We start from the raw sequence: 25592 nt of genomic DNA, 5'->3' as shown, positions 1-25592 counted from the left end.
CACCCCTCCTCCCAGAGCTAGTGAGCTGGGCTGTAGGCCCTTGCTGGCCTCAGCCCCACCTGCCTCTCCCTGCGCCACAATGCCTGCTATGTTCATGGGGTCAGGGTCCCTTCTGGTGATGGGTTCTGCTGCTCTGGTTTCTATGCACTGACCTCCATCCCCTCACCATCCTTGGTCACCCTGTGAGTACTTACTTTTCCATCCCCTGCTTGTCCTAGCCACACCCCTCCCTGGGATCCTCTTCCTCCTCCCTATTGTCCTACCAGTTCATTACACTAAGGAGCTGAGGTGAGCTCCAGATTTGCTTTGATTTTTGCTTTCTAGTGAACCCATTGACAAATTAGAGCTGTATGGAACACTCTGGGGATTTTGTGTGCTTCTGTCAAAATGCTTCCAGCTTTACTTAAAACTCATTGTATGCTTTACATGAGTATGACCACTACTCCACCCTGGCTTTAGGTAAAATTTTGGTTGCATCTCTTTGATGAAGATGTTGTTCCTAATTGTCCATCTTGTCACTTTCTTTCTCCACTTACATTAAAAACATTGTCACTGTTGTTGTCAATCCTTATAATTTGTCACATAACAGAATCTCTGGCTGTGTATACACCATTCAGTGAAAGAACACTTAAAGCACATTCCGCACTCCAAAATATCCTGGCAACTATAGTTCAACCCTAACAAGAGCTATAATTCCCAACGTTCTTAGCAAACCAGAGTTCCCAGCATACTTTGTGGAGCCATGTGCCTTAAATGTACAGTATATGAATGGCTGAATGACTTCTCTCTGCCAGCTCACCATGCCCTGTTACGTCTTTAGCTTCTCACACTTCCTCTTCCCCATCTTCTCCCTCTGACCACTTATCATTGTTCCACCACCACTCCCCAGGCTCTGAGCCTTCTTCCCTTGATGGTTCCTCAGCTACTTCCTTCCACCGTACCTTTGTATCCAACCAGTCCATGACCCCCCCCCTCAACTTGCCCCCTAACTTTTATAAATCCATAAAGTTCATCTCCCCAGAAAAAGACTTTGTCCTTCTGGTGATCCCCACTCCCCATACTGCCACTGTGAGTCTTTGAGAAAATTTAGGAGGACTTTAGAAATAGCCCTTTGAGTTTCTCTAAATATATTGATGCTGATATGAACTGAAAAGTCCACTTTGGGATAAACCAAGGCTGTGGGAGAGCTGACAGAAGAGTGGTTAAAATAATGCTAGATTCTGATTGAGGAAAAACTGGGTGCAAACTCCTCCCTTGTCTTGAAGATGACAGAATGAACTTCATCCTTAACTTAGCCTACCAACTTCACAGGATTACTGTGAAGATAAAATGGGATATTCCCCACAGACACTATCCTGGGATCACTGGAAAATATATTATGAAAAAATAAGCAAATCAAAAACAGGTGAATCTCAGACTTTATCATTAAAAAAATCTGGCTCACTGAAGTCTGAAAGATTTTTTTCCTGTGCACGGGGTGGGGGAATAGTTCCCAAAGGTATGACTTTCTCTGGTAATGTTCTATATTTCAAGAAATGCACCCATTCAGAAAGGCTTTTGGTTTGTTTGATTCCCCTCTCCTAAATTGCTTAGAAGAAAGGGAATTGTTGATCCATTTATATGTATCCAGATAACCCAGGTTGTATTCAGCAGCACCCCTGCTTAGGCATCTTCCCATTCCTTTGAAATTACTGATTAAAAGGAAAATACACCACCACCCCGCCCAAGGTAGGCGAAGTGTAGCACTTTAGATAATATCATAGGGGACAATTCTCAAATGAATTGAAGATAAGCAGCTTCTCCTTGCAAAAAGGACATTTCAACTCTTCTTGCAGAGACTGAATCTTTATCCAAAAACTTCTTTACAGTGTGCTGAAATGTTTATCTATTTTTATTCAGTAACTGTATAGGAAAATGTAGGTATCGCTCAGACCTAGGTATTGCTCAGATGAAGAGACCTTCATCCGATGCTTAGCAGATGCGTTTGGGGCATTCCCATGGTGTGGTCACTGTAACCTTTGAAAGGGAGATATACAACTTTAAAGGAGGCACAACCCAGGGAGATGAAATTTGTAGTGACATCTCAGCACTGGGTGTTTTAGAAAATGGCACTTGCTATGACACTAACACTCAGTATGCCTTGGCCCAGCCTTAGTCATGCATGCTGTAGCCTGCTGTAATTCACACTACATGGAACTATCTTCGAAGAGGCCATGAGGGTGTTCAAGGGACTAGTTTGTCACACCCTGGTGCTGCAACAGTTGTATTGACCCCCATGCATTTCCAGGCCCAGTTCAAAGTACTGTTTTTTTTTACCTTAAAGCCCTAAAATGTTTGGACCCAGTTTATTGGTATGAACTTGCCTGTTCTTTGAGATTGGCATTAGAGACCTTGTGCTCTGGCCCAGCTTTAAGACCAGGTAGATTAGTGGGCACTGGACAAAGGGCCTTTTCAGTAGCAGTCTCCATTTTACAGAAACCCCTGTGCAAAATGAAAAGAATCATAGAACTGTAGAGTTGGAAGAACCCTGAGGATTCCAGTGTTTCCCAAATTTGGGTCTCAGACTACAGTTCCCATAATCCCAGACCACTGGTCTTGCTAGCTAAGGATGATGGGAGTTGTAGTCCAAAACCAGCTGGAGAACCAATTTTGGGAAACACTGATCTAATCCAAACCCCTGCAATGCAGGAATATGCAGCTTTTCCATATGGGGATCAAACCTGCAACCTTGCCATTATCAGCACCATGCTTTAACCAACTGAGCTTTGCATTTGCTCTGTAAAAAAGATGTTATATGCTTTATTAGTACTTTAAGATATAAAAATAATGGATGATAGCCAACAAAGTCATACTCAAAGTAAACTTTTTGAAATGGATGTATTGATTTCTGTGGGTCAATGCTGATTGTGACTAATGTGGGCCTACACCCACTATTAATGACTACTATTAAAGATATCTTTAAAACAGTGGGGGCTTTTTACTGCTTAGTTTAATTGAAACACCCCTTTTCACAGTAGACTGTGCCCAAAGTGGATAACAATAGATATCAAATATCAAAATACAGAAAAAACACACATTTTTAATACAAACTTAAACTAATTCAAACAGAACACATTCAACAAGTCAAATTCAATACTACAATGAAATGATATAATCAAATACACAAGCAATATAAAATTTAATGGTGTGTGTGTATAGAAATAACTGTTGTTTGTCAATGGGGTATGAAAACCTGCTTTCAAGCAGCTTTCAGCTAACATGTCCATGCTCTGTATATTTAAATTGCTTCTATGTTGATGTCTTATTTTTAGCTACATTGATTTAATATATGATTTTTTTTGCATTGTTTCAAATGGCTGCTGATGCAATATTTATAGACTAGCTTTGGGGTGAACTGTATGGTTTTAACATGCTGTTCATGGGCTTTCTCTGAAAGGCGGTATACAAATGCCAGCATAATACATCAAGATCACAAATAACACCCCCTGGTCTTTCTACACTCCAGCAGCTACAACAACTAAATGTAAGCAACACTTTGGGACCTGGGGGAGACAGAGTCAGCACAGGAAGCTGCTATATGCTGATTCAGACAATTGATCCGTCTATTGTCTAAACTGACTGTCAGTGGCTCTGCATTTAGAAAGGAATATTCCCCATTTCTACTTGGAGATGCCAAGGACTGAACCTAGGACTCTATCACTTTGCTCAGGCCCTCCCCCAAATGAGGATTTAAGCCTCTCAGTCTCTTCTTGTCAGCACTGGACATGGAGACTCAGAGACGAGTAGTGAAGTTGATTCTTTATTCAAGAAAACAGAATACAAACAGAGAAACCTATGGGCAAGACCGACCCTGGTAAAGAAGTTGCCAGAACTGACAATCTGTGCCTCTTCTTCTTCCTCTCTCTCACTCAAGCCTGTTGCTTGTTCAGCATCCCACCATTCTGTCCCCCTTCATCCTCTGATCTTCTTCAGTGTCCCACCACCACTCCCCTGGCTCTGATCCTTCATCTTCTGAGGCTTCCCTAGGGGGTTCTCCGGCTGGAACCTCCGGCTGGAACCGGCTGGCTCATCCAGCCAGTCTCTGATATTTATAGACTCTTGTGAGGTGAACAGCTCCCTAGTTTAGCACCTGAACCAACACTAGGTCTGCTTGTGCTCAGGGTTTATACCCTGTTGGATTATTTAGCCCGGCTAACCCAGCATGCTCTGACTAGCAGCAGCCCAGCAGAAAAGGGTCTTTCCCATTTGAGGGTACTCTCAGGGGTGGAGAGTGACTGATTCAGCTTTCTGTCAAGGAGGTACTGACATCAGCAAAGACAACTCCTCTTTTTCGAGCCTCTCAGACTTTTTGGCTGGTACTGCTGATCTTCTTGCATCTTTTCATTATTATTTTCTAGACATCTTTCCTTTTCCTCTTTGTATCTTTCCTCCTTATCTCTCTCTGCCAAGTTCTTGTTCTGCCTTCCATTCTTCCACTTCACTTCTATTCCAGTCTTTTTTTTTTTTTTTTTTTTTTTTTTTTTGCTCTTGAATCATAATCATGGCTTCCCTTTCAGACTGAGATCCTCTAGGCCACTCCTGCCACTAGTGGGATTCTCCAGATGACATCCTGCTCATACATTTTCCATTAGCTCCAGAAGCCCTTAAAGCCTTTTGCCTTCAATGTACAGTGGTACCTTGGGTTACAAATGCTTCAGGTTACAGACTCCGCTAACCCAGAAATAGTACCTTGGGTTAAGAACTTTGCTTCAGGATGAGAACAGAAATCACGCAGCGGTGGTGCGGTGGCAGCAGGAGGCCCCATTAGCTATAGTGGTGCTTCAGGTAAAGAACAGTTTCAGGTTAAGAATGGACCTCCGGAATGAATTAAGGTCTTAACCTGAGGTACCTGAAGTATTGCTGAATGAATGAATGTTCGAATTACACACCCAGAACATTCATAAAGAGGAGAATTGTGGGCAGTATTCAACTACTGTGCCCCATCAGCACAAGGATTTCAGCTTGTACAGTGGGACTGCCCTCCCCCACCATGCCATCCCCACAATCTCCTGGAGAAGTTTGGGGCAGATTTAGGGGTCACATGAGGGAGGGGTAGAATGTGCCATTCCACAAGGAGAAATCATTGAGCTGGTGGAATGAAAGATTGAGCACTATGTTGGAGTCCAACCAGTATTTAGCCAAAGAAATGTCACTTTTGAATAATCAATTGGTTATTTGTGCTTTTTTATGCTGCTCATTTTTGTTCCACTACATTGGAAACAACTAGAATTAAGGAAACATTCACTAGTTGGAAGTCTGAGGATCACCCGAGCTTTAAAAAAAGTCATTATCCCCTACTGAATTTTAGCTCTCTACTTTTCATCCAATTAAGGAGTGAAAAAAAGGAAGTATGGAACTACCTTATCTCTTCTACTAAGGAATCACAGCGCCACATTTAGCTCTACTCACTGTCACATTTTCAAGTGGGGCTTCAAAGAAATGACTGGACAACCAGGGCCAAACTATATATTACAGTAAGAGAACTTCTGATTGATTTCCTAACTCCCCCACCTGCTGCCGAGTACCTACCAGGTAGTGTCAATTCCTTCCGGCATCTACATCTACAGCAGTGACTGCAAGGTACTAGCATCCCTAGTAAATCAGTTTCCTCCTCTGAATATCTTTCTTCTGTGTCAGGCTCTGATTGATGGGACATGATGACACATATGACTGTTACTCAATGCCTTACGATGCCAGCAGGAAGCATTTTCTTTTCTTTTCTTCACATACATCTTAATATTTGCAACTTTTTTTGCTATAGAGGATCTGTAGGGCTAACCCAAGCCATTACATTTTCCCCAAACTCTCCAATATCGAGCCATGTCTCAATTTTTATTTTGAAACTATACCATCCCAAAACTCATGAAATATCAATGGAATGAAAAGTGGAAAACAGCAAGCAAAAGCTCTTTGCAACTTTCTCACTTGCCTTAGAGAGTTCGGTCCCTTTCAAATATTAACCAAGGGTATGATGCTTTAGGTGGGCTGCAAATAAATTATTAAACTTTATTTAGAGGATGGTGGAGCATTCTTCACATTGATTACAGGGCATGTCATCACATATAACAATAGGGTAAATAGATTGATGATGGCCATTGATAATGCCCCCCTATGCAGAAAGTGTCCTTAAAATAAGAAAACTGAACACAATAACACATGAATACATTCAGCATGAGTATAGCTGTACACCCAAGTTGTGTTAAGTATAATTGTTTAATTGACACTGAAATGGGAATGCCTGTGTATTGCTGGAAGATTCCATGAAAGCTAAAGAAGAGCAAAAAGGGATCTCTGAGCAACTTGATGGACTGATGATTAACTGTTGTTGTTCTCTAGTAGTTAACCTGTGAGTGTTTAACCTTAGATCAAGTGACAAAGGTATTTTGACAGGGAGTCGCCTCAAGTCGTTGTTCTCAGGCTTCTCTAAGAGCTGCAAAGCCTTAGGGGCTGGAATGCAGGCAATAGAGCCTGTGAGAGATAGAGCTATGTTTGTCAGCTCAAAGTTTACTGTATTTTTCGCTCTATAACACGCACCCAACCATAACACGCACGTAGTTTTTAGAGGAAGAAAATCCGTAGGCATGCCACCCGTAGGCATTCCCTCCATAACACGCACAGACATTTCCCCTTACTTTCTAGGAGGAAAAAAGTGAGTGTTATGGTGCAAAAAATACGGTATTTTATCTCTAAGATGCTGAGCCTGTGCTGAACTTGCACAAAATCTTGTATGAAATTATTTGAATGTATCTTTGATGTTTTTGTTCTGTTTTGAAGAAAGTTCTGCAAGTAAAGTTTTGAACCATATCTAATGGGTCTAGACAATGCTTCATTCCAAAAGGAGACAGTTTTTACATATCCAGTCACTGCACAATATTAGTATCTACAATAAGCTGTACCCCATATTTCTGAGGAGTCAGTTCTTGGTGCTGACATTTAAATTCAACAAGTGTGTAGTCATTTGCACAAACAACTATACACATATACAGTGGTACCCCGCAAGACGAATGCCTCGCAAGACGGAAAACCCGCAAGACGAAAGGGTTTTCTGTTTTGGAGGCGCTTCGCAAGACGAATTTCCCTATGGGCTTGCATCGCAAGACGAAAGCCCATAGGGAAATGCTGGCGGTCGGGAGCAAAGACTTTCGCCCACAGCCGGCCTTCAGAAGAGGACCTCTTCTGAAGGCCGGCGGGGGCAAAAGTCTTTGCTCCCCCCCGCCTGCCTTCCCCCCGCCTGCCGGGGGCGATCTTAAAATGCTGGCGGGCGGGAGCGAAGCGTTCGCTGCCGACCCCCAGCATTTTAAAATCTCCAAGGGACAGCAGAGAAGTCTCTGTCCCGGGGAGATTTTAAAATGCTGGGGGTCGGGAGCGAAGCGTTAGCTGCCGACCCCCTGCATTTTAAAATCTCCCCGTGTCCCGGGAAGGTTTTAAAATGCTGGGGGTCGGGAGCGAAGCGCTGCCGACCCCCTGCATTTTAAAATCTCCCCGTGTCCCGGGAAGGTTTTAAAATGCTGGGGGTCGGGAGCGAAGCGCTGCCGACCCCCTGCATTTTAAAATCTCCCCGTGTCCCGGGAAGGTTTTAAAATGCTGGGGGTCGGGAGCGAAGCGCTGCCGACCCCCAGCATTTTAAAATCTCCCCGTGTCCCGGGAAGGTTTTAAAATGCTGGGGGTCGGGAGCGAAGCGCTGCCGACCCCCTGCATTTTAAAATCTCCCCGTGTCCCGGGGAGATTTTAAAATGCTGGGGGTCGGCAGCGAACGCTTAGCTCCCGACCCCCAGCATTTTAAAACGCTGTTCCGAAGGGGGGGGGGGACACCTGCCCCAGCCGCCCCACTTCGGAAAGCTGTTCCGAAGCGGGGAGGGAGGGCGGGGACATCTGCCCCGCCGCCCCACTTCGGAAAGCTGTTCCGAAGTGGGGAGGGGGGGCGGGGACATCTGCCCCAGCCGCCCCACTTCGGAAAGCTGTTCCGAAGCGGGGAGGGGGGGCGGGGACATCTGCCCCAGCCGCCCCACTTCGGAAAGCTGTTCCGAAGTGGGGAGGGGGGGCGGGGACATCTGCCCCAACCGCCCCACTTCGGAAAGCTGTTCCGAAGCGGGGAGGGGGGGCGGGGACATCTGCCCCCGCCGCCCCACTTCGGAAAGCTGTTCCGAAGCGGGGAGGGGGGGCGGGGACATCTGCCCCCGCCGCCCCACTTCGGAAAGCTGTTCCGAAGCGGGGAGGGGGGGCGGGGACATCTGCCCCAGCCGCCCCACTTCGGAAAGCTGTTCCGAAGCGGGGAGGGGGGGCGGGGACATCTGCCCCAGCCGCCCCACTTCGGAAAGCTGTTCCGAAGCGGGGAGGGGGGGCGGGGACATCTGCCCCAGCCGCCCCACTTCGGAAAGCTGTTCCGAAGCGGGGAGGGGGGGCGGGGACATCTGCCCCAGCCGCCCCACTTCGGAAAGCTGTTCCGAAGCGGGGAGGGGGGGCGGGGACATCTGCCCCAGCCGCCCCACTTCGGAAAGCTGTTCCGAAGCGGGGAGGGGGGGCGGGGACATCTGCCCCAGCCGCCCCACTTCGGAAAGCTGTTCCGAAGCGGGGAGGGGGGGCGGGGACATCTGCCCCAGCCGCCCCACTTCGGAAAGCTGTTCCGAAGCGGGGAGGGGGGGCGGGGACATCTGCCCCAGCCGCCCCACTTCGGAAAGCTGTTCCGAAGCGGGGAGGGGGGGCGGGGACATCTGCCCCAGCCGCCCCACTTCGGAAAGCTGTTCCGAAGCGGGGAGGGGGGGCGGGGACATCTGCCCCAGCCGCCCCACTTCGGAAAGCTGTTCCGAAGCGGGGAGGGGGGGCGGGGACATCTGCCCCAGCCGCCCCACTTCGGAAAGCTGTTCCGAAGCGGGGAGGGGGGGCGGGGACATCTGCCCCAGCCGCCCCACTTCGGAAAGCTGTTCCGAAGTGGGGAGGGGGGGGCGGGGACACCTGCCCCAGCCGCCCCACTTCGGAAAGCTGTTCCGAAGTGGGGAGGGGGGGCGGGGACACCTGCCCCAGCCGCCCCACTTCGGAAAGCTGTTCCGAAGCGGGGCGGGGGCGGGAACACCTTCTGAAGGCGGGCGGGGGGCGAAAGTCTTTGTCCCCCCTGCCTGCCTTCCCAGGGGCTTTTAAATCGCCTCGGACAGCGGAGAAGTCCTCCGCTGTCCCGGGGTTTTTTAAAATGCTGGGGGTGGGAAGAAAAGCCCTTGTCCCCCCCCCCCCAGCCTTCAGAAGAGGTCGGGGGACAGACTGTCCCCGGACCTGGTCTGAAGGCGGTTTCCCTAGGAACGCATTAATTGATTTTCAATGCATTCCTATGGGAAACCGTGCATCGCAAGACGAAAAAACCGCAAGACGAAGAGACTTGCGGAACGAATTAATTTCGTCTTGCGAGGCACCACTGTACACATAATGTGCAAACAGCACCAGATATTTCTAGTATAATCCTACATAAATGTTCCTGGTTATTAATCTGTGTTTACTGAAAAACAGCTTGAATTTCCTGACTATTTTTTTAAAAAAATATGCATACTAACTAAATATTAATATTGAGCTGGGGATTAATATTGAAAAAGGAGTGACCAGAACTCAGTGTTACAACCCATGCTTTGCATGCAGAAGATCCCAGATTTAGACCCCCATATGCACCCTACATTTAAAGCAGTATTATACAGCTTTAAATAATCGTGGTTTCCCTCAAAGAATCCAGTGAACTTTAGCTAGTTGTTTTGTGATGAGCCCTTTATTTCCCTCACACAGCTTCAAGTCTCAGAGTGGTTTAACAAGCAATCTCTGTTCCAAGGGGACTCTGGGAATTGTAGGAGGGAGAGAAACAGGGGTCTCTTAACAACTCTCCATGCACCTACAGTACCCAGAATACTTTGGGGGAAGCCATGGCTGTTAAAAGTGTTATGCTACTGCTCTAAATGTTTCGTGCAGATGGGGCCTCTGTCACTGACATCTCCAGTTGAAATGATCTGGTATAAGGTAATAGGGAAGATATCTGTAGATATGCAATTTGACCTTGTATACAGCAGCTTTGGATTTCTATCCGAGATCTACTGTGCTTTAGGAAAGCATGGGAGTCCAGTCGCAGAATTCCTGTAGGGGGAGTTATCTTTGGTGAAAATTACTTGGGTAGCATTTACAGGGACAGAGCTAAACATTGCAAGATGCTCAAGGGAGATGCCAAAAATGTCTCTGTATTTAATTCTGTTTTGTTATCTGTGAATCTGGAATATTTATTTGACATTGGGATTTTGCTTTTGTCATACAAAGTGTGTAAGCAGTCAAGGTAAGCTAAGATGACAGCTAGCAATTTACCAGAACAACAAAGACAAGAGAACTAAGATCAAGATAACAAAGAAGCATGTTAAAAAGTACTTGAAAATTCAAGTCATTGTGGCCTAATGATATTCCACCTGGAGGAATCAGCTGGAGAAATTTTTGAAATACACACTTTTAGATTTAAAAGATTCATGGTGCAACACAATAGCTTCAGAAGATGGTGAAGAGCAAACAGACCCATAACGCATATGCTTCAGTTTCAAAGGAACTTCACCAAAGGGTGTCCTTTATTATAGCTTCAAAAAGTGAACAAAAATAGCCCCATAAACAACAAACCAGTTGATATGATTTCTGGCCCTGGGGTGGGATCATAGAGCAGAGATGGACAACCTTTTTTTTTCTGTCAAGAGCTGCATTCTCCCTGGTATAACCATTCAGTCTCTTTATTATGGTCAGTGACCAGTACTGGGGAACCTGGGGCAGGAAGTGGAGACAATTATGGATAAAGCCAGAGACAAAAGTGTTCTGAATTAACTATCAAAAGGTGAATAGTCAATTGGTTTTGTGTGTGTGTGTTTTAAAATAGTGTAATAATGAATGACTCAACATCAGTCTGTAAGGAGATATTAAAAATGATCCCACTGAGGTCATCCCAGAATAGTGTTTTCATTACTAACTTGGAAAAATGTACCACACTTACTAAACTCACAATAAGACAAAACTGGGAAGGTTAGCTAATAGAAGACAGGATAAAGAGACAGATTTACCTTAATAAGTTGGAATAATGGGCTGATTAAAAATGACATTTAAAAAGGACAGAAGAGTTACAAATATTTTTGTTTAGTAAAAAACCCACAAACCCACTTACAGGATGAGAAACAATTAGCAAAGCAGCAGCCCTGGCAGATTTAGCAGTTATGAGATCAGCAGATATTCCTATTCAACTGTATAAATGGAAACATCATATCAAATCTTCAAGAAATAATAGTAGCACTTACTAACATGACCTTACTTTGAGAGTACCGTGTTCAGTGTTGTATATCACACTCATATGAAGTGTGTTGATAAACTGAAATGGAATTCAGAGTGGAAGTAGAAAGATCCAGGAAAATCTGTTGTAGCAGAAATGCTAAAGGAAGATTTAGGACAGTCATGTTGGCAAAATTTAATTATTATAGAGATGCCAGAAAGAGAAGAGACAGCTATGGTCAATTCAGGATCAGATCAGGAAAGAAGCAATGGGTTGGAAAGTAGTTTTAAGATAGTCTTGTTTGGTCTAGTAGCAGAATATCATTGCAAGGGTGTTTTCAAGAAAAGGCCAGAATTTTCACAGTCATGTCTCTATAAGAGCCATGTAGTTCAAATGGCAATACTATTCATGGTGTTATACAATCCTTACATTCACTCCATTAATTTACAGTGTTATTGTACTCATGACATGCACAGAGTTTGACAAGCAAAGAAGAACAAATGTGCCTATGGGAGGGAAGAAAGTAGACAGATGCCATTTTTTCTGTTGAATGACATGAGTAGCTTGGACTGGTGTATCATTATTAGATATTTGAGTGGAATAAAGTGCATCTGTTTGTATATATATATATATAAAGGTAAATGTAAATGTAGATGAAGCTGCCTTTATACGTATACTGAGTCAGGCCATTAGTCTTTCTAGTCTAAAAGTGTCTGTTCTGACCATCAGGTCTCAACAGGATACCTTTTCCAGCCTTGGTACCTGAGAGCCTTTAAGTGGCAATGATAGGGAATATGTGTACTTTGGCAAGCAAGGGCTATACACTATCACGGAGCTCAGGTCAGAGAAAGCATTAGAGCAGAATAAAGATAATATTGGCAGAGTGCAAGATATTTCTCCTCTCATTATGTAGGACATTTTGAGAGGCCTCACAATTAGACCCAGTGGCCACATCACCGTGATGTGTGTTTAATAACTACTTTGAACAAAGCTCTTTAAAAATCAGGCATAAGGGTTAGAGTTTCAGACACACGCTCGACACAATATATTATGCGAATTGCAAGAAAGGAGGAAACCAAAGGTCCTTCCACAATTTTGCCTTTTAAAGAAATTCTGTAGGAAACTAATTAAAAAAATATGTGTACCAAATTGCTCTCTCGCCAAGAATAAATTGTAGCAAAAGACAGATCAAGGGGAGCTGTCCATTGCTCTGCAGAGCAGCATAAAGAAACACAACTCACCACTTGATACCTTGGGGCCAGAAGATCTGGAATTCCGTTTATCATAAGCACCGATTCATTTTCCCTAACTGTGTCATGCTTGTGAATCCTGAGGTTAATTTGTTAGATTATTCTAATATTCATCAAAGACTTTTCAGCGTCTCAAGCCTTCACAGTTTAATGTGTTCATTTATAGAGAACAGGTAAGAGAAATGAAAACTAATTAAATGATTTATTAAAAGTCTTTTAAAATTTACTATTCCCCAGTTTCACTCATTGGATCAGCTAAGCAACTATGGAGGAAGTGCAGCATACTTCTCATAGGAAGGTCAAAAATCAGTGATAGCTACCCTCTAACAATAGAGGACTCATTTTGCAAGGTCCCCATTTTCAACATAAGGACCTTGCAAAATGTGAGCATTTAAATTTCATATCCTACATATGTTTATTTTAGGGTACCTGACTCTGAACCATTCCCTCCCCCCCCCCCCAGTATTAATAGGCTTAGTGTAGCCAATATACTGAAACACTAAGATTGAAAACATGGACAGAACTAGTATTATTGAAATTTAAGGAGCTGTAGATTGTGGAATCAGGCTTGATGCTCTAACCCACCCACTGGGGGCCACTTTGATAAATGGGCAGGACAGTCTATATTGAAAGCGGACACTTCCAGCTCTGTATAGGTTAGTGTTCTTACCTGACTGGGATCACATTTAAATGGGAGCTTAATTATTAGACTATTTAATAGTCTAGAGTTGGGGTTGTCAGGCTTGAACCCATTAGACTTGCCATTGACAAAGTTATTGTAGAAGCCCTGTAAACAAGCACATTCAATTTCCCTTGGAGTTTTGAAGCATACTCTGTTTTCAGAATGGCTTTCTTCAAACACAAGAATGCTTATTTAATTGAATTGGCTATTATAGTTTGGGCTTTTATTTGAACCTTCATTTGCAAATTGATGTACTGATTCTAAAATACACATTTTACAGCTCCAGTAGCCATCAACTACACTACAGGAAAGAGGATACCCTATGAAGATATTAAAACAGGCATTTTATATAGCTTAATCAGTTAGATGAGGTACTTTGTTGACATCTAAACATCAGAATAATGAAACCAACAGGGTGATTGAACCCATCACTTTTTATGGATGCGCATCACAGATTAAGACCACTATCCAGAAATATTGGCATCTGTAAGAAAATATACGTATATGCAACAGTGCTCCCATGTTAGCATATAAATGTGTGCCAAATCTGCAAGGTATTTTGGTACATGCCAAAATAAGGACAAATTGAGGCCTCTATAAGACCACAGACAATATTGCTGTTGGACAGTTCCCCTGTGTGAATTTGTAATATATGTACCAACTGTGGCAAACTAAAATCTCTCAGTAATCCTGATAACAAAGTATCCATCCTGAAATATTTATACACCTGCAACACTAAAAATACTTTATTTATGCAGTTCGATGTCCATGTACCTTGTTGGGATGACCACTAGAACGATTAAGATCAGCAGAGGATAAAACAAAAGTTGCACTGGGACAGGAGGGGAATCCATGCACTGCTGAACATTTTATAGAGCAACAACATGGTACCAAATTCCTGTTTTCAGTATTTTTACGCTCTTCCATTTTTTTTAAAAAAAAGGTTAAATGATTGTTTCTTTACTGTTTATTTTATTATATTTTGGAAAGTGCCTTGGGATCACTATGAGTGATGAAGGGCCGTCTACAAAGCTAGATAATAAAATGAAAGAATGAATTAAGATAGGCTGGCCTTGAGCTCTGGAATTAACAAAATTATGGTATGGGTGTTGTTCCTATGCACGGCTATCTACATCTGGAGACCAGTGTGGCATATGGGTTAAAGTAAGTATGGTGCTCTATCATACTGATAGACCGAGCAAATTCGAGCTGAGCATGAGACAGCTGACTTGTGCCTCCTCCTCACTGCCTTCTCTTGTCCATGGGGACATTGCTCTCTCTCCCGCATAACAAGCCAGCTAGCAGTTACTGCCTCCCCCATCTTGCCCTCTCACTCCCACACTAACTGCCACCCAGTTTCAATCTTCAGCCTGGAATGCATGGGGCTTCAAAGAGTCCTATAATCAACCATAGAATCCTAAACCAGAGAGTCATACAATCTACAGATTTCCCCCCTCACTTGCTTCCTTTGGTGATCCAAAACAAAATGATCAGATTTCCATTTTATCTATGGTTCATGGGAAATATATTAAATGCCACCAACTGTCTCAAGCTATGGATGAGAAAATCCAGGAAGCAGACTTTCCCCCCAAAGTTCATTCTAGCACATTTCTAATAAGGCTCAAGGTGAAGTGGCTATGTTGGCTTTGTCATCAAAGGAAATTAACCTTATTAATTTGTGGCCTTGGGAGAGGGAAGAGGAGAGGCCTCCCGGCCTCTAGGGCAGAAAGCTTGAGGTCTCTGCAGGGTCCTAGAGTCCAACCTTCTCTGTCACAAAGTTTATTGAGCACTGATGAGGTTTTGGGAAGGAGCCCTCATGCCTCCTTCCGATGCTGCTGTCGCAGCCCAAAAGTGGGGCACCCCAAATCCAAACAGAACCCCGGGGCAACTGGCCAAAAATAGGGACTGCCATGACAAAATTGGGACTCTTGGAGGGTCTGCTCTATAGAGGACTCCATCCTTTAATCTAGTACTGAGCTTAAGCATCATGACTTAGGCTAGTATGACAGAGCATGAGAGCATGTAAGACAGCATGAGAAATTTACTTCATTCCTGTGTGCTGAATTTAGCTTTCAATATTTCTCTCTCTTTTGCACTGAATTATTGTCAAGCCTTTTAAAAAAGGAAACAGCTTAACCTTCCACTGCCCTTGCTTTTGGGCATACGTAACTAGCAATCATGACACTAAGTAAGAATGCTTCATCTGGAGACTCAAGTCTTGTCCTGAACTGAATGCACTTTCCATTAGGGACAGTATCCTTAGACCTGTTAGAAGAGGTAGGATTTCTCAACCTTTTAAATATAAAAAGCCCACACCCTTCTTCAAACCTGGCTCCACTCATCATTTTATGTGAATTTTCAAAAGGATTGAAATATTGTGACTTTTAATTATAAATAACATTTTAGGGCTTAATAATAATGATGAATCAAAGTACTTATAATTGTAAATACATATTGAAATTTGCACAAAAAAGCACATGAAATTTAACAGTATATGAGAACTTCCTGTTCCAGTCAGTGCCTCCTTGAGCAAGGTAATCCAGAGCTCTGTTTCAGTCCTGTATTCTTTGACTGTCCTTTGGCCCTGACTAAAGGTAAAGGTAAAGGTACCCCTGCCCGTACGGGCCAGTCTTGACAGACTCTAGGGTTGTGCGCTCATCTCACTCTATAGGCCGGGAGCCGGCGCCGTCCACAGACACTTCTGGGTCACGTGGCCAGTGTGACATCACTGCTCTGGCGAGCCTGCACCAGTGCACCACACAGAACGCCGTTTACCTTCCCGCTATAAAGCGGTACCTATTTATCTACTTGCACTTTAAGGGTGCTTTCGAACTGCTAGGTGGGCAGGAGCTGGGACCGAAAGACGGGAGCTCACCCCACCACGGGCATTCGAACCGCTGACCATACGATCGGCAAGTCCTAGGCACTGTGGTTTTACCCACAGCGCCACCCGCGTCCCACTTTGGCCCTGACTACTGGCTTGCTAATCATTCCTGTCTCCTGGTCCTTTCTTTGGTCTTGACTTGGGGCTCATCAATTGCTAACGGCTCCCCATTGACTGCCCATGGCCTAGCCCTGACTCCAGCCAGTTGACGACTCAACCCTATAGGAAACCGATTAAAAATATATTTCTTATACTTCTAGAAGCAAACACTCATCACTCTAGGCACATTTCCCCCCTACTCTTTTCTTGTGCAATACCCATCACTTTACTGGGGATGCGCAGCAGATGTTTGTGAAGGATTGTGCCCCAAGTTGCCTACCTCTGAGTCACTTCCAAAGAAGCAAAAAATGCAGATTCATCAATCTTTCTTCTGTGCCCATATCAGCATACAGCACATTTTATATTTTGCTTTTAAATTTATGGCAATTTGAATATTATTTTAAATTATGCATGGATTCCAGTCCAGTTGAAAAAGGTTTCCATTCCAGGCACAGACATCTTTATGAAGTGCAGGAAAAGAATTCAACAGTGCTGCAATGGCTAAGAAAGCCTGTTAAAACTAGATGGCACATTTGTGAGGTAGAGATTTGTGTTCATATTTTGTGTAGACTTGGAGAAAATTACTCGATGCACAGATCTGCCATATCCCAAAACTGCCTACCCAATGGCAGGAAAAGCAGCATATATTAATGAAAGGCTCTGACTTGGAATTCTATGTGCTCTGCTAGCAAACAAAAACATCTCTCTCTCTCTCTCTCTCACACACACACACACACACACACACACACACACAATTTAGATCTCGGCTGGTCTACTTATGTATATTGGCAAATTATGCACACCTGGCATACAGATAAATGACAAGTGGATAAACCAAATGTTTTGTAGCATGGGAAAGGAGATTGAATGCTAGCCTGCCTGAACTACCTCATATTGATTTGATGACTCTGTCAATTACTTCTGGCACCATGCTTTCCTCAGGTCACTTCTCAATTGATCCTTTGGTCACCTGTCTCTGTGTGCATTCAGTTGGATTTATTTATTGCATTGGCTATCATAACACATGCATGGGATTGAGCATCCTCCCCTGTGGTGGGGGAATGGTGAGCTGTCAGGGTCCAAAAGGGAGGCAGTCATAAGAGCCACCAGGTAAGAGAAGTCATGGATAAGGAGTTCCTGGAAGTTGCTGGGTCAGTAGGGAGATGCAACTGCTCCAAAGATCCAGGTGCACAAAGAAGTTGGAAAGAGAGAGCAGTGCCAAGGAGAAGAGAGGCAAACTGAATTCGTTTATCAAGCTCAGTTATTTATTTGCAAACATTTCTGCACCACCAACATTAAGGGGGCAGGGAACATGGTGATGAACAGCATAAAACCAACAATAAAATTACATTCATAAAACAAGTTCAAAATGTGTTATAGATCAGTAGATCAGCTTAATACATTGACAAAACTGGATCACCCCATTGGGGGAAGCCTGGGTGAACAAGGTCAGTTTTAAGCAGGTGCCTAAATGCCAGCACTGTAGCATCGTGCTCTGTCTGACCCTGCTGACGAAAAGTGGACAGCACAAGTTCCCTTTTTGAAAGGCCACAAGGCAAGGAGACCTGTGGCCAGGCAGCTGAAGTAGTCACTGAAGGAATGGACCACCTGGGCAAAGCAAGGTCTACCTCTTCTTGCTGCTCCATTTAAGAGGCATAGAGTATAGCAAATATAGTGAGGAGGACAATGATATAAAGGCTGCACAGGTATAGCTGGCATTCTTGCAGCAAAAGCCTATGCATATTTATTTGGAAATAGGGCCCACTGTGTTCAATGGTGTTTACTCCCACAAATGTGTGCACAGGATGATAGCCTTGGTGTGCCCAGCCATCTGTTTACCCCACCACCCCTCCATTCTTTGGCTGCCCAGCCATGTTTATCTTCAGATGCAGCTGGTGGGACTGTGCTGCTCTCCTGCCCCAGCCGTAACTATGCTAAATCAGAAGAATGTAACCTGAGTATTAAAGTTCAGGGATTGACTATGTTAAAGCCCTATCAGCTCCTGTTTTCCAGTGCAGCATGGAAGGCCCATGTGCTTTCTTTTAAGATGCATTGTTGTTCTTTACAAGAAAGCAGCTAATTCTGTTTTTGGCCTGCTATGTTCTCAAGAATTTCTGCTCCAGTTGTCTTCCTTTCACCTCAGTTGTGAACAGCCCTTTATCTTTATGGATTGTGGATGCTGGCTACAACTTCAGGGTCCCAAAGCGATGCAGCATATCAAGCTCTCTTTTATTTATTTATCTGGATGTTTTAGCTGCTAAAGGATGTAAGAGTGCACTGCATTCTGTCAATCAGAGTTAATTACTGTAATGTTTCTTTTGGCAGGTTCTCCTTCAAACAGGTTGCCTTTCCTGAAAAATGATGTTGATTGTTGCCTGTGTCAGATTTTATCAGCACGCTGTGTCCATTCTATGCAAACTGCACACTTACAATTTCATAGAGGTATAAACCACACTAAATTTAGAACAGTCAAGCAGACTGAAAGACAGAATTTCTATCACTGTCTGACAGCAGTCAGGATTATTTGGTTTTATGTAAAAAAATCTCAGTTATGTGTTTTGGATACTGTTGTAGTTTGTGGGGAGGGCAGCCTCTCTTAAATTCCTAGAAGCAGTAAAGCGTTAGAATTTAATCAAATGCCCTGAATCCCCAAATCCAGCAGGGATTCAAGTGCTGGAAAAGACAGGCCAGCCTGATAATCGCTAACTTAACAAAGGTAAGGTAATAAGACATTAGAAAAGCAGGGACTCTGTGCCAAAAGCATATGGGTGGGGCCTCACTATGAGCTCTGAGATAGTTAGCAGAGTAGAGATTAGGATTACAGTGGTGGTGATATGACCTAGGGACCTAGAGGTTGCAGTCTGTTAAATGCAGCAAGTTATGGAGAGTCAGAGCCATGGCTGTGGTCTGTTTGGATCCAAGGCTACAGCTATGGGAGAAGCAAGAACCTTTTGGAGTGTTAGTGCTTTGAACTCCTCTATTGTAGTCTCAGGTTGTATATATGTGTAAATAAACCGTATATCATAAAGACACCACAGTCTACACCATGCCTAATTTCCAAAGGAAACATGAACTCTGGAGCCCTGTAATCTTGCACAACTCAGAGATTGGGGTGGCATGTAGGCATGGGTGTCAGCAGCTGGAATTTGTGTTTCCTGGAGGAAAGGCCCATGAGTGAGGTGCGTCTATTTTTAATTTTATTTCTGCCGCTGTCAAACCTGATGTAGTTTTGGGGTAAGAAAAATTTATTGGGGACTTGGCCTTGAGGTTAGTCACCCTTGCTTTAAAGTGTATAAGCACACCTTGTCTTCCAGCACCCAGCGTCTAATCTTTTGAATTCTTTATGACTTCTTGCTTTTCTACCCACTTGTTGGTGGATTGCAGTAGCAGAACTGGCTCCTGTCCAGGACAACTGTTCATTGAAGCTTCTTCACTTCCTCTTCTAACCCGCTTTTGTAGCCTTAGGGGACAGAGATTACTTCTTAATCGGAGAACTTTAGAATACGAAAACTATATTTGGCATCAGTGGCAGCATTTGAACCTCCTTGCATTTTGCAAATCAATACTCCTTTACCCTTTCTACTATTTCAGGGAATGCTTGCTCACTTGGATCTAAACTGGAGGTCACAGTTTGCTTTGAATCTAAACTAGGAAACCAGATACCACATAAAGTCCAAGCATGGGATGAGAGAATGTTTGAATTCAGCTACAGAACATCTTTTCTGATTTTCTTTTCATTCTGATCAAAGACTCTTCCATGATCCATTAAAACGGACATTTACACTATCATTGCTTATTTTTACTAACCCTAGTCTCAGAATTCATTGCCAGCATATTTTATCTTACCATTAACTAAGCTTTTAAAAAGATCCCCCCCCCCAAAAAAAAAATCAACCACAGTGTTGTTATTCACTCTGTGCTATTTCATTTCCTCGTCATTTAGGAGGAGGGGGGACACCCAGCAGTTTGTCTCAAACAAAAAGTTTGTTCTTTTCCTCTTTCCATTGGAGAAATTCATGATAATTATTCTTCTGCACCTGCCTAATGGGGCTGAAGTAATTCAATTGTCATATTGGTGTAGATTGTTGCTTTGTGTAATGTATCACCCCTGCTGTTTCTCTTTTAAAAAATTCTATACTCTTCCATTATTCAGCAAGGCCTAATGATTACTTCAGCATTTGCACAGGCTGCACTATTTTGATTTTAATTGACTTCACTCTTTTAATTAAATACATTTGGTTTTTAACGCTGTTGTTGACATGCATGGTTTTGTCTTTATCAGTAGTTTCTTCCATTTGCTTTCTAGTGGTCTATGGACATTTCATTTAGTGGTTCATTTTAAAGAGGAGGCACATATAATATGAGCTTTTGCATTTATAAAGGCAACAGAAAAAGATGATTTGGTAGCAGTTTGATTTAAGGAAGCTCAAGCATATATCCTTATTGGAACTGCAATATATACATTTATAATGCTCAATATAGTTTCACTTAATATCTATCATTTCAGACGAATTGTATAAAGATTTGTATTTCAAACATCATAGAACAAATTTGAAAGTCAATATTTTTAAAAAATAGTTTTTATATAACTAGGCATACAAACATAATGTGATTTTTTTAAAAAAAGAAAAGAAAACCAAGATATTTTAAGAGCAACTCTTAAGATTACTTTAGCCATCAAAGAGTTTTCGACAATACATTTTAATCAACTTCCACAATCTTTTAAGAAATACAGTTTAATTAATATATATGTTATGCTGCATTAAAACAACTAGGGTTGTCTTTCTTTTTAATCTGAAATACCTCTTTTAGGAATAACTTCTTTTAGAAACAGTGTCAGTAAGCCCCCTTTAAACCTGCATTATATAATTTATGGCGATAGTCTACAAATAAAGTATGAGTAAATTTTCTATTCATATGACAATGAGCCACATTAAGAGCAACAGGCTGCATGCAAGTTCCCATGTGCACTTCTCTCCAAACCACAGATTGGCGCCATCAGCTTTGACAGCATACATCAGTGATGGCCAAACTTGGCCCTCCAGCTGTTTTGGGACTACAACTCCTATCACCCCTAGCTAACAGAACCAGTGGTCAGGGATGATGGGTTTTGTAGTCCCAAAACAGCTGGAGGACCAAGTTTGGCCATCACTGGCATACATCATATGTTAAGGAAGAAAGTGATGTCTGGATTAAGACCGCCAACTCTCACCAAGAGGTTAGCAGACTCTGCTAAAGCTCCCAGTGCTGCCTGGGTGTGCAGGATGCAGTCCAAGCACCGGTAGTTGAACTATCTATGCAGTGAGGCACACACAGTTTTCATGCATGATCCAATGCTTTTCCATATTGAGCAAGAAAGGCTGTTGAACTTCCATAAGAGCCCAAAATTTGTTGTTCAGTTGTTACCAGGAAACACACTCTTATACAGTGTGGTGAGCCAAGGTCAACAGTGGAACAACTATGCATTGAGAGGCAGTGTGATGTAGTGGGTAGGTTGCCAGACTTGGGACAGACCAGGGTTCAAAGCTTCACTCAGCCATGAAGCTCACTGGCTGGCCTTGAGCAAGTCACTGTATCTCAGGGTAAGCTACCTCACAGGGTTGTTGTAGGGATTAAACCTTAGGAAAAAATGTGGGCAATAAATAAATAGATTAATAAATTTAGAAAACACAGAGAGTCTTTTCAAATAAAGTAATTTAGATTGGGACTGTTGAATGCTGGGTCCACAGTCCAGTTGAGCCAAACTACAGAGATCAAGTTGGAATGACTTAATTGTCTTAAGCACTGCTAAGACTTCAGCCTTATTTATTTGCAGAGTGACCTGCCTGTCCTGCTCCCTATAATTTGGCTTTAGTCTCCTTGGTATACTTAGCTCAGTCAAGAACAAACTATGAGGCATTTAACAGACTTTTGCAGGACCTGTGGCTCCCATGCCTAGGAGACTCAGGACCTTGAGGGAAAGAATGTCTATGGCGCATGGCCAGTGTGTTCAATAACTATGAACAGTCAAACTAATTTCATCTGCACAAAAGGAATGAATCTATAACAAGAATTCCTAGGCAGGAATTGGCAGGCAGCCAGCAAAACATGAAGTGAGATGAATTTTTCTAGGCTTGTAAGGACTGGGCTGAGGGGGAGGAGGCTGGGAGAAGAGGAGGTCTAGACACAATAAATGTATAACTTCTCTAGAAAGTTATGGGTTTGGATTTTTTAAAATGGCACTTAATTAAGGTAACGGCAGAGAAATATAGAAAAAGAAAAGCTGTGAATCATCTTATTCCTATGCAGGGAGGAATTAGGGAGACAGGCAAAATGGAACAGTTTGCTTGGATGAGCGAAAACTATCTATCTCTGTACGCTGATTTGAAACTTTATGAAATGGAATGTAGTTTTTGCCACAATAGATTTTAAGGCACAGAAGGGAGGCTCTTTTGTGGTTTTCAGAGATGGAATGACACCCTCACCTCTAGTTTGGGAGTACTCCGGTGAAGATCTTAAAGTTAGACAGGTTCACAAGGGAACAGAAAGTCCTTGAGGTGCTCAGGTTTCCCTAGGCCAATGAATGAATAGGCAGTGGCGGGTTCCTAACTGAAATTTCTGAACAGCAGCACCAAGTAAAGCACATTGTGGCACGCTAGTGTGAACACTATCAGCACATGGATGAATATGGCCAAATCTTGTTTTTTTCCAAGTAAAGTTGCAGCTGAGCAACCAACACTGGTTAAATGTGCTATAAGTGATGAACAACAACAACGAAACAAACGAACAAACACCTGATCATCCATCTACAAAGCTGAACTGAAAAACACTCACAAACTCCAAATCTGATTCTTTAGGAAGATTGTAATTCCATCCAGAACAGGCCAAATTTTAATTTTCTGGTCAATGATAAACTGGAGTTATTAGAGTAAATTGGGAGCGTTATAGTAAAAGGCTTGCTATAATGGATTGCTGTGATGCTTGAGGGAAAGGTGAAAGTTACATCCAGTAAGCACTATCTAGTAAGCAAGAGGAAAAGCTGAGTCCCAGAGTCTCCATTATCTAGTGATATTCCTTTAATATCAAGCAAAGAGAACAAAGGGGCAGAAATGGAACAAATGGGGATAACATTTAATAACAGTTAAAGGTGTGTCTGTATGGCATGTTTTAAGTGGATATTACCAAAGAGCCACTTTGTCACTATAATATAAATTCTAGTATGAGTGGGTGAGATCCAACTGGAATTACCCACTGGAATTAACGAAGCAGGTAAGTTAGTCATGCCCACTTACTGATGTTGATGGGCTACAATTCCCATCATCCTTGACCACTGGCTATGCTGGCTGGAGCTGATGGAAGTTGGAATCAAACAACATCTGGAGGGCTACAGGTTCTCAACCCCTGATGCAGAGTATGCAAGACTGAAAAGGCAATGCATCAGAGCAAACAAGTTTCATGTGAATCCTGATTTTGTATCCTGTTACCCAACAGCAGAGCATGTAAGGTATCATCAATATATGCAAGGAGTTGAAACACCAAGAATGGCTCAGACCATTTTTGAAAATCTGCCCCAGGTTGGGGGTGCCTGGCTTTTCTTAGCTTTCTGATCTGATTCAATGTGAAGGATGGCTTCTCTCAAATGGCAGTGATGCCTGCTGGACCAGTGCTGCCTATTTTCTTTACCCATCCAGTAATTTTATTTTCAACAATGCTTTTCACCCCATTGGCAGACCGCATGCCATAACAAGAAAGAGACGGGCCCTGCTGTAAGTAATTAAGTCTACAAGAGCAGTACTGCTTATTTTTCATTGTAGCAGATAATCAGAATGCTGTTGGCTCAAGTGTAAAATGCAGAAATTAATGATCCCATATAATACAAATTAGAGGATTTTTTTGAAGACTAAAGGTAGGAAACCTAGCTTCACTGCAAAAATGAAAGAGTCCCTATGTAAACAGATATGGAAAGATAAAATTAATAGGCAACAAATGCATTAATATGCAACACAATTAAATCATACTACACTAAAAAAGGCAGAGCTGATCATAATTCCACTTGAAATTTTTCTCAACACCATATTTAAAAGAGTACACATGGAATTTTATGGTTACACTTTCTTTGTTTTTGATATGCAGCCAATATTTGCATATTGGCTCAGCTGTGATCGATGGGAATTCTGCATATGGCTTCAAAAAGTTCAAAATATTACACCCTTGTTTTCACCCTCCATAAAAGCAAATGCTCTGATCATCAGAATACAGTATTTAACTAAAGGCAATAACTATCTAGACTAACTTTCGAAACTGGTCTTCAGAATTCCTAAATGAAAAAAGAAAGATTCTAGAGCAAGAGGAAATTACATATTTTGATAAACTTACATGAAATAGCTTAATTGTTTGCAATGCCACAGCAACATAGCTGCCAACGTTTCCCTTCTTATAAGGGAAATTCCCTTATTCCGAATAGGATTCCTCGCAAGAAAAGGGAAAAGTTGACAGCTATGCACAGCAACCAAAAGATTCAAACTAGTGCTGTGCTAAACATTTCTCCTGCATTTCCTAGCAATTAATGAAAAAAGAAACAGACAATGAAAGAAACTGAAATTTAAAATGATCAAATGGGAGAGAAAATTTAAGTAAAATCCTCATAGGTTGAGCAGAGGGTTTCTGTTACATTTACTTTTGAGGTGGATGAGGGCTGCTTGTGAATGTCATTTCTTTCATTCTACAATTCATCTCACTAGTGGTGTGCACTCTGCAGCCTCTCCAAGTGGCTGTGCTTTAGTTAAAGCCCAAGAAAAGACACCATAAGAGAACTCCTCTCATGAGGCTTTTTCAGATGAAGAAGCCTGGGCAGCCAGGGAGGCTGAGGGTGCTAGAGAAATGTTCACAGGGAAGAAAAGCACATACACACCACCCAGGGCCCCTTAGCAGCAAAAAAGTAAATTCAATGCACACCAAAATTCTAAAGAAATTCCCTGAGCATTGCCTTTCCCTTAAAAAGTGCCCCGAGAATGAGATTTCAGGGACAGGAGGTAATGTTGAGAAACTGGAGAGCAGATTTCAGCACAGCACTAACTAAAACAATTGCAAGTCCCTTTGTGTTTAGGTTTGGATCACAGTACTGAATGGCATGTGCCAAAAGTTTGAGTTTGAGTCATTGAATAAAAAAATACAATATAAATTAGCAAACTGGCTTGGATTGTAAACACAGGGCAGTGATCATGGCGTCTGAAATCAACAACAAAAAAATAGCAATCTGTGGACACAGAGAGTAATGATCACTGCATCTAAGATCAAGAAGGAACTACTCAACTTTCCCAGGAAACACCTGCTTTTTTTAAAAAAAGCCCTGCATCTGTGCAATGATATTGGACAGCTACTCATATGTGCATCCAAATA

The 25592-nt window shown here is 42.8% G+C and overlaps 1 long non-coding RNA gene across 10 annotated transcripts in view; it reads right to left on the bottom strand.

Moving 5' to 3' along the window:
* The window catches only part of LOC114600563 (uncharacterized), a 261139-nt gene that overhangs the window by 74610 nt on the left and 160937 nt on the right, over window positions 1-25592 (bottom strand). The window lies entirely within an intron of this gene.

The sequence above is a fragment of the Podarcis muralis genome, chromosome 8, assembly GCF_964188315.1.
Source record: "Podarcis muralis chromosome 8, rPodMur119.hap1.1, whole genome shotgun sequence".
NCBI lineage: Eukaryota > Metazoa > Chordata > Lepidosauria > Squamata > Lacertidae > Podarcis > Podarcis muralis.
This window is presented reverse-complemented; position numbering and strand designations above follow the sequence as displayed.